This window comes from Bos taurus, chromosome X (genome assembly GCF_002263795.3).
Source record: "Bos taurus isolate L1 Dominette 01449 registration number 42190680 breed Hereford chromosome X, ARS-UCD2.0, whole genome shotgun sequence".
Taxonomy (NCBI): Eukaryota; Metazoa; Chordata; class Mammalia; order Artiodactyla; family Bovidae; genus Bos; species Bos taurus.
The window spans coordinates 45,065,178-45,075,850 of record NC_037357.1 but is presented as its reverse complement, the minus strand read 5'-3'; the positions used below and the strand labels follow the sequence as shown (position 1 = coordinate 45,075,850).

General features: G+C 41.1%; 1 pseudogene; it reads right to left on the bottom strand.

Moving 5' to 3' along the window:
* Window positions 1-9,513: 9,513 nt before the first annotated feature.
* On the bottom strand, window positions 9,514-10,385 carry LOC112445053 (E3 ubiquitin-protein ligase SIAH1-like; annotated as a pseudogene).
* Window positions 10,386-10,673: the final 288 nt, after the last annotated feature.

Here is a 10,673-nt window from a genome sequence, read left to right as displayed (position 1 = left end):
GGCATTAACAAACGCGAAAGACCAAAATGAAGGAAAAAGTGGCTTGTGGATAGAAGATCCACAACAAATTCAAAGAGTAACCATAATTTAACCACTGGCCCAGAGTAGAGGGAGATAAATCGTTAAACAATGGATGAGTAAGAAAAATAAGAACAGTCGTGCTGAAATACAGGAAGAATTGAATAGACATATTACATGTGGAATCGTGTAGAAGCAGGATATGCATTAATATAACTATATAAAGAATAGGGACACAGAATAGATGGCTGATGGCATACTGACTCGATGGACGTGAGTCTCGGGTGAACTCCTGGGATATGGTGATGGACAGGGAGCCTGCGTGCTGGCGATTACACGGGTCCAAGAGTATCTGGACCGACTGAGCCGAATGACTGATTCACCCAAAACTCAACCCGAGAAACATGTCAATTCACGTGGACATTGTGCATGGAGACACAGTACAGCACCCACCAACACAGCACTACACACACGATACACACACATCTAGCCACATCTGTTCTATATTTTTCCATTTCAGTTCACTTTCTAAATGCTTACAATTAACTTAACACATGTTCTCTCTTCATCCCTACCGAATGGAAGTACTGGGATGACAGGTTTGTATGTTTTTATGTTGATGATATCAATACATACATGTCTGGAAAATAGGCTCTCAATAACAATATTGCTGACGTAAGGAATTTTAAGAAATGATAGTGGAACTCATTCCAGAGCCTTATGACGGGTCTAAAAACACTTGAGTCAATATTGAATGCATTTATTTATCAAACGTTATTTCTATAGTCGTGTGGACCTCTACTTAGAGTAAGGTTCTTGGGACTTTGGCAGTTCATGTAAGACTCCCGCTCCTGCAGGGCACAGGTTGACCCTGGTGAGGAAATTTACCTGCATCTACTTGGCATGGCAAAGAGGAAAAAAAAAAAAAGTACAATTCTCGTCTACTGCCTTTTGAGACAATAGAATGAGAGACCCTATCAAAGTGAGCTGAGGAAAGGGAGAGCACAGAAAGGTTCAAGGATAACGTAGGGGTCAGGTGAAGATATATTCTGAGGCACCTGTTCCATGTAAGTATTTGCTTTGAGTCCAGCGACGGTGGATGCACTGAAAGTTTTGGATAGAGTGACTTTGATCTGAATATATTTGAACAGAATCTTGAATGCTGTTGAAAAGTAACTGAGGGAGTAAAAGGCACAAAGCTGGAAACTATGAAGAACTACTGCAAAATTCCAAAGCACAGATGATGATGCTGGAATTGAGTGGTAGCACCAGAGTTTTGAACTGTTCCAGACGAGGTATCTTTGAAGGTATTGCCATGGGATTTCCTTGATGGATTGATTGGATGTTTTGATGCAGAAGAGAATGAATCAAGGAAGATGATTAGGTTTGGCCTCTGAGCATTGAAGAATCGAATAATCATTTTATGAGACAGAAAGAACTGGTGTGAATGATTGAGATTTTAAAACAAAATTACCTTGGGGATTTTAATGCATTTTCAGAATCATGTATTCTTCCTTAATGAGGCAGGATGATGGTGTGTGCTGATACTAAATCTTTCACTGTGATTGTGTAAGTCAACAACTGAGTATGGTTTTTGAGGTTGATTTTTGTTTTTACTCCTGAGATAAATATGATCCAGTAAAAGATATATCAGAATACTATCAAGAAGAAAATTTTATATAGCATTAAGACACATTAAGATGAGTTCATTATATAGTTTTTACATGAATTCACCAAAAGAAGGATGATGTTTTGGTGTCATTGGCCTCTTAAATTCATTGATACCAGTCAAATGTAAATTACATAATATTCATCAGTGAAACCACTAGAAAAACAAATCAGAGCCAAAGAAGCCACACATATTATAACTGAAAATGGCATTACACCATATAACTGAAGTTACAACTACTTCGCGTGAAATCTTAAGGTATGTTACTTTGATCTTCACTTTGTGAGAAAATCTATACAAACTCGGTATGGTTAATAATATGGCATGTTAAGAAAAAAAAATTATAGAGGACACACTCTCTTTGATCCCAGAACCACTGTACTACCAAATTTCTCCTGAGGTATATAAGAAACGTGCACATAAGATTTTATCAGAGTATTTCTAGGGCTTTTTGTTATAAAAAAATTGAGACATTTAAACAGCTAAATCTAATGAGCAAGGAATACCTGAGAACATCATACAAGTGGAATACATCACATTACAGCCCAATCAAAGCAATAATGTCATCAAATGCACAATAATTAACATAAAACCTTCTGAAATATTGATGTGAACAAAACAAGTATAGAAGAGAAAATTACATCTGCCCCATTGAAGACTGTAGTATCTCATTTGAACAGAAAAATTCTGCAAGCAATACCCACAAATGGAACATGGGTATCACTGGGGGGATTATGGAGGAGTTTCTATGATATTTCTATTTGCAAATAAAATCTGTACTGCATTTTGAATAAAAATATTACAATGCATGGCAAAACAGGATTACATTAGACAGAGATATTTTCATGCTTTATAAAGAACACAAAGTTTGTTTTGCCTGGAACACACTTGTTCATGATCACACAGGATAAACTTTTAACAGATATTATATGTGCACTCCCTGGCTACAGTATCCGATTGCGCTGGCTGATGCTGCTGCTGTGCGTCATTCGTGCGACCCCATAGACGCAGCCCACCAAGGCTCCCCCATACCATGGGATTCTCCAAGGCAAGACACTGGAGGGGTTGCTATCACTTTGCAAGATAAAGTGAAAAGTAAAAGTGAAGTCGCTCAGTCGTCCGACTCCGGACTCCCTGACGCGAGCCCACAGGCTCTCCTTCCGCATGGGTATTTTCAAGGCAAGTAAGGACAGATGTTGCCATTGCCTTCTGATTTCTGATGGATTAGTAATAATGCAGATCTCCAAATTCAGGCTCTCACAAAAAGCCCTTCCAAATGTGAAAATGTTGGTAAAGTTCATAAGATGACTTCAGTGTTTTAGCATTACATATTATTGCAAATAACATTAGCATGAATTCATCAGAGAACCTTGTGCTTTTCATTAGCCTACAAAAAAAAAAAAAAAAAAAAAAAGCAGGTGGTTGTGTTGGGAATAGATTTGGGAGGAGACCCATCTAAAGAGAGCGATAGCCAGTATCTTAATTTCCAATGAAGAAGACTTTATTTCCCATCTGGCCAGGCAAATAATGCGAAGTGCAACAGTAGATTATGCTGGGTCATTCAGTGGTCAAAAGCAACGGGGATAAACTGAAATCCCACTATTAACCAGAAACCTATTTTAATGAATTGTCAACACCTCCTGGACAAACCCTTCAGTAGAACTGTGTAAAGAAGGTAATTGAGTGTTTTGAGTTCATTGCTCAGTATCCTTGCAGGTCTAAGAACAGTGAAGTGTCAAAAGCTGTCACAAAAGAGAGCGGTTTAGGAGTAAAGCAAAGACATGAATAACCACAGAAATGATAATCAGACCTCAAAATGTGTGATTGACCACGTAGAGACACTATTTATCTGAAAGTAAATCCACAAAAGTTATGTCAAAACAGATTCTTCATATAAGGGTTTCGTGATGCAAGTCTATCTGGTAACATGATTATGTTATATTAGTTTAAAATTTCTAACTCAGTTGAATTCCTGGACAGCAATGAATAGAAACTTCTGTCAAGACAGCTAATCAAACAGGCCTCTGCTAAATATGGCCAATCAGACTGACTAATACAGGACTTGGCAACAGCCTTCTTTGGACCAATGGGAACGTGACTGACTCTCTCCAGCCTTCTGGAGGACGATATAAGCATGCTGTACCCAAATCCTTTTGTTTATTATATCCTCCAAATTCATGTTTTATAAACCGCCTTTTGAAGTATAATGTTATGGTGGAGACATTTATGTGTTATGGTAAGCATTTGGATTCAAAGATGTTGAAAATAATGTTTTTAGAGTGCAGTTATTTTCAAGTTCACACAAAACCTCTATATTTTAACTAAAACGCTATCTATGTTATATTAGCAATTAAGGCTTCAAATAGTTTGAAAGTAATTTTCTTTCATAAGGCTGTACTTTAGGACAATATTGATAACATCCTTAACTATTAAGTTCTCACTATATCTAATATTTGATTATGATGTGCTCTTTGTGTGGTAGCAAACTGATTTCCATTTGGCAGTTGAAAAAAAAGCACTTATAACTATTGATTTTGTAAATAAAACTGATAACGCACATGAATATTATTATAGTTTTTATAGCAATTGTGAAGTATTCCATTTATAAACTGTTTTGAGTTAATGACATTTTTACCATTTTAGTATTAAACTGTTTCATTATCGGTCTATGATAGTGATCCTTTGCCCAATTTGACAGAAGGGCAAATAAACTTAGGTTTTATATAATGTTGAATTGTTTAAAGTACTATGAATATTCTCAATAACTCGTTACTTTATGCTTTAGTTAGTTATTTCATCACTAGATCATCCACCTTTGTGAACTCCATTAGGACTACAGCATCCCGGCCTTCTTCATATGACCAACCTGTTAGGTCCTCAAACTCATTCCACAAGTCAGGATCATCACAACATATACCTCTGTCGCCTTTCATCCTGCTTGAATCTTTTCTCACATCAGGGTCTTTCAAATGAGTCAGTTTTTCTCGGGCAGGTGGCAAAAAATATTGAGTAACTCTCAAATCAGCATATCATTCTTCCAAGAATATTCAGACTGATTTCTTTCGTATCAATGGTTTGATCTCTTGCTTTCAAGGACTCTCAGTAGTTTCTCCAACACCACAGTAAAGCATTCAAGTCTTTGGCACTCGACAATTTATTATGGTCCAACTCTCACATCCACACATGATACTGGAAAAAGCATAGCTTTGACTAGCGGACTTTGTCAGCAAGCAATGTTCTTCCTTTTTAATCTCTGTCTTACATTAGTCAGGGACAGGCTGACTATGTATACAGAGGCTCCCTGGTGGCTCGAGGTAAAGCGTCTGCTGGAAGCGGGAGACGAGGTTATCCCCTGGGTCGGAAATCCCCTGGAGAAAGAATGCAGACACCACTCCAGTTCTGCCTGGAAATCCCATGTGAGGAGATCCTGTAAGGCTACAGTCATGTGCAAGATCGACACGATTTGTGTATTACTATTCACACCGTTAGTCAGGCACTTTCTTCAAGAGCAAGCATCTGCATATGATTCCTGCTGCAGTCACCATCTGCTGATTTGGCCAAGATAATGAAGTCTGTCACTTTCATGTTTCCCCTACGTTTTGTCAGAAATGTGAGGACCTATGCCATGATATTAATTTTGCTTGAATGTGAGTTTTATAGCCAGCTTTTTCACCCCTATTTAACTTTCAGAGAGTGCTCTTATTCCTCTTTGCTTTTTGCCATAAGTATGGTTACTATGGCATATCTGAGTTATCGTATTTCTCCCACAAATCTTGATTCCAGTTGCTTCAATCCAGCCCGATTGCATGATGTTCTTGCAAATTAAGCTAAATAGACAGTGAATAAATGACATACGGTTGACTACTATTCCCGATGGACCAGTTCCGTTGTCCAGTACGGTTCTAAATGTGTTTCTTGACATCATAATTGATTTTCTCAGGAGCAGGTAAGGTGGTCTGGTATTCCATCTCTTTGAAAGAATTTCCACACTTTGTTTGAGCCACTCATCAAGCTTGGCGTAGTCAATATAAGCAGAATAATATTTCCTGGAACCTGTTGCTTTCGTATGATCCAATGGATTGGCAAATTTATCTCTGTTTTCTGCGCTTTTCTAAATCCAGCTGACATCTGAAGATTTTCATTACATACCGTTGAAGCCTCTCTTGAGAAGTTTTGAGCATTAATATTTACTAAGTGAGATGAGTACAATTTGCAGTATTTGATCATTCTTTGGCAATTGCCCTTGCTTTGGGGATTGGAATGAAACTGACTTTTCCAGTCCTTGGCCACTGTGAGTTTTCCAAATGTCTGCATATTGTGAGCACTTACAGCACTATCTAGAATCTGGAAACTCTCACTGGCAAAAACAAATAAAGCATTATTTCCAAAAGTAAGGCTTGCAGAGTCAATAACATGACAAGGTTGTTAAATGTTTGAGATCCTTAACAATGTAAGGCATAGAGCTAGCCTGGAAGACCATTAAGTAAATATGATCTATATTATGGAGAAGAGTAGATCCTCATTCCCTTAGGTAGATGCAATAAACTAAGAAATCTTACTCTTAAAAAACATTACTGGAGTATAGTTGATTCACAATGTTGTGTTAATTTCTGCTGCACAGCAAAGTGATTCAGATTATATATATAATATACTTTGTCATATTCTTTTCCATTATGGCTTATCACAGGATATTAAATATAGTTCACTGTGCTATACAGTAAGACCTTGTTGTTTATCAAATCTTTATTATAGAGTTTAGGTACTAATTTTAGAAAAGCTAACAACTCACTAACAACGTTGAACTTGTTCAGACTTAAAAACAATGACACACCCACATGCTCTCTCAGCACCTTTCAATAACCTGCCTGTTTCAACACTTGTAGCTTCAGATCAGATTATTAGCTTTTACCTTTCTTTTTACTTTTAGCAAGGTAATTGGAAAGGTGAAATTGATAGAAAGTTATACAATTCAGTGGTATTAATATTCCTGCATTGCCTGTAGGAGTCATATTCTGACTTGTTTTTCTGGTAGACATTTGGTTATAAATCCAAATGAATATCTTTTAATCAGTCCTGGAAGAGAAATAGCTCATCACAACCTGTTAAGAGATATTTGTGAAAAATGTATGAAATGTTTTAGGAAGAAGGAAGAGATGTACAACACCAAGATTCCTCATGAAAATGTATCTAGTCTATTGATGAACTCAAATTCCAAGTCTGAGTTTTGAAACAAAATTTCCATGGCATTTTAGCTAATCTGCAATGAAAGAAAGTGAAAGTGAAAGTCACTCGGGACTGTCTGCCTCTTGTGAACCCATGGACTCTCCAGGCCAGAATACTGGAGTGGGTAATTGTTCCCTTCTCCAGGGAATCTACAGTCCGTGGAATTCTGCAGGCCAGAATCCTAGAGTGCATAGCCTTTCCATTCTCCAGGGGATTCCCAACCAGGGATCGTACTGAGATCTCCCACTTTGCAGCCTGATTCTTTCCCAGCTGAGCCACAAGGAAGCCCAAGAATAGAGAATGGGTATCCAATCCCTTCTCCCACACTTTGCGACCACATGGACGATACAGTGCATGGAATTCACCAGGCCAGAAGAGTGGAGGGGTAGCCTTCCCTTTTCTAGGGGATCTTCCCAACCCAGGGATTGAACCCAGATCTCCACATTGCAGGCAGATTCTGTACCAGCTAAGCCACAGGGAAAGCCTGAAAATATTGGAGTGGGTAGTCTCTCCATTCTCTCACTCTTTGCGACCACATGGAGTCACAGTCCATGGAATTCTCCTGGTGAGTATCCTGGAGTGGCTAGCCATTCCTTCTCCAGAGGATATACAGTCCATGGAATTCTTCAGGCCAGAATACTGGAGTGGGTATCCTTTCCCTTCTCCAGGGGATCTTCCCAACCCAGGGATTGAACCCAGATCTCCCACATTGCAGGCAGATCCTTTACCAGCTAAGCCACAAGGGAAGTCTACAAATGCTGGAGTGGATAGCCTATCCCTTCTCTCACTCTTTGCAACCCCATGGACTATAGAGTCCATGAAATTCACTTGGGCAGAATACTGGAGTGAGTGGCCAATTCCTTCTCCAGGAGATCTACAGTCCATGGATTTCTCCTGGCCAGGGTACTGGAGTGCATATCCTTTGCCTTCTCCATGTGATCTTCCCAATCCAGGAATCCAACCCAGATCTCTCACAGTGCAGGCGGATTCTTTACCAGCTGAGCCACAAGGGAAGCCCAGTTATACTGGAGTGGGTGGCTTATCCCTTCTCCCACTCGTTCGACCACATGGACTCTAAGTCCATGGAATTCTCCAGGCTAGAATACTGCAGTGGGTACCCATTCCCTTCTCCAAGCAATCTACAGTCCTTGTAATTCTCCAGGCCAGAATTTTGGAGTAGGTAAGCCTTTCCCTTCTGCAGGGCATCTTCCCAACCCGGGCTCAAACCCAAACTTCCCACATTGCAGGCAGATTCTTTACCAGATGAGCCACAAGGGAAGCCCAAGAATACTGGAGTGGGTAGCCTATCCTCCTCCCACTCTTTCTGACCACAAGACCATACAGTGCATGGAATTCTCCAGGCCAGAATACTGCCAATGGGTAAACCCGTTTGAACCCAATATCCCACATTGCAGGTGGGTTCTTTACTTAGCTGAGCCTCAAGGGAAGCCCAAGAATACTGGAGTGGGTAGCCTATCCCTTATCCCACTCTTATGACCTCATTGACTATACATTCCATGGACTTGTCCAGGCCAGAATACTGGAGTGGGTAGCCCGTTCCTTCTCCAGGTATCTTCCCAACCCAGATATCCAACCAGATCTCCCACATTGCTAGCCAATTCTTACCAGCTGAGCCACAAGGGAAGCCCAAGAATACTGGAGTGGGTAGTCTGTCCCTTCTCCCAATCTGTGCGACCACATAGGCCAGAATACTGAGTGGGTAGCCTTTCCCTTCTCCAGAGATGCTTCCCAACCCCAGGATCGAACCCAAATCTCCAACACTGCAGGCAATTCTTCAGCTGCTGAGCACAAGGGAAGCCCAAGGATACTGGAGTGGGTAGCCTATCCCTTCTCCAGCGGATTTTCCCCCCACCAGCAATCGAACCATGATCTCCTGCATTGCAGCCAGATTCTTCACCCAGTGAGCTATCAGGGAAGCCCCTTACATGAATAGCTTTTTTGCTCACACCAAATACAAAATGCTCCGTTTCAAAAGCCCTGAAAAACTCTTTGTGGTGACATCAAATAATAAGAATCATTTTAGTTTTTTTACAGAAAAGAAGTCAAATTTATTTAATTAAAAATAGAATTAAAAATTAGCAAATACACAAACACACACTCAAAAATACACACACAAGAACACTATGTATTGACTCCCAGAGGGGATATGCAGCGGTCCAAGACCACTCAATATGGCTTGTCAGTTATAGAATTCCAAGCATGCACACGCGTGCACACACACACACACACACAGCACAGGCACACAAAAAGAACCCAGTATTTTTCAACAGTACACTCAATCTACCATAAACAAAATTCAGAATTAGTTTTCAAAGGTTCCTTTTTTAATTCAAAAGATGCCCATCTCGGGTATAAACATACATATATTTTTTCAGTGGTTTACTGTTGGCTTATTTAAATATATTAGTGTTATTACATGCAACTATTTCCTGTATTTAACACGCTTTCGTTTTATTTACTTTAACGTCTCTAGCTTGAACCTACCAAAAGTTTCTGGTTGGTAGGAAGACAGGTGCCTTATTCTCTGTGAAACTGAATGTATTGGTTTTAAACACTCGTCAGAAAATGTTTTGATCAGCATTTCAACACATGGAAATAGTTACATCGATGCTTAAATTGCCATTTTCTGCGAAAAGTTCCGCAACTTCAGCAGTCGAATATTAGGCAGTCACTGTTGATAAGGGCTGTTGCAATTCCCTCATGAATAGATAGAGGCGTGGCTTCCCAACTCAATCGCCGCCTATTACCATTTAGCTCCAAGTTGATAAGTAAAATTTTTCAGCTTGCTCGCGTGTTCCTATCAGCTGGACTACTGCAAAGAATTTCTGGTGACCTCGTAGATTTCCAGTTTCTCCAAAACTAGTAAGAAGTGAAACCCAAAACAGGACTGCAACATCACCCACTCAAGGGTACCAGCCAGATTAATGTTGACTGCAAGGAAAACTACAACTTCTCCGCGCAGGGTTATAATGGACTCATTATAGTGCTGCATCAGATGCGGCACTACAGCATCCATGGAGCCTTGCCACCCACAGGAAGTACCAGGGCAAGGACAACGACAGGGCCTAAACTCACAGTGTTCTTCATGGTCTGCTTTTTCTGTGGGTGGCATAGTTTTTCCACATCCTGAAGAGGTGTACTTACAGGGGAAAAGTACTAAATTGGCCACTTTCTCCATGGCTAGGTTGCGAAATGGATGTCAGCGGGACCCGGCAAGTTGGACAACGTGTGAGCTTTGGCGACAGTTGCACAAACAAGATGGCCACTCTTACACTGTGTAATTTGGAGGTAACACATACTCAAAAGCAGACCGGACACTCAAAAAGACTCGCCAAGTCATTGTTGGACACAGTGGTGCCAGTCAAGACAGGCGCCCTCCGGGAGGAGGCGCACCATTTGAGGTTCCAGTAGGTAATGCTCTTCGGTTCAGACGACTCATTTCTGTCAGGCGCCTCGGACCTCGGTCCTGGCCAAACACGCTCCGCCGTCGCCGCCGCCAACGCCGCCACCCGCGGGCAGCGCCACTGCCACTGCGTCTGCCTCATGCCAGTACCGACGGGACACTCTGGCTCGCCGCCGGCCATTAGAGAGTGCGCGCAGCAACGGTCGCCGCGGCTCCTCACTGTCCGCCGCGGCGTTTCCGCGCGTTCTCGAACCCGCGCGCGCGCCGCTAAATACTCACACTATGGCGGCCCTGCTGGGAGGTGCGGCCGGCAGGGGGCCAACAGGAATCTTTTTAAAG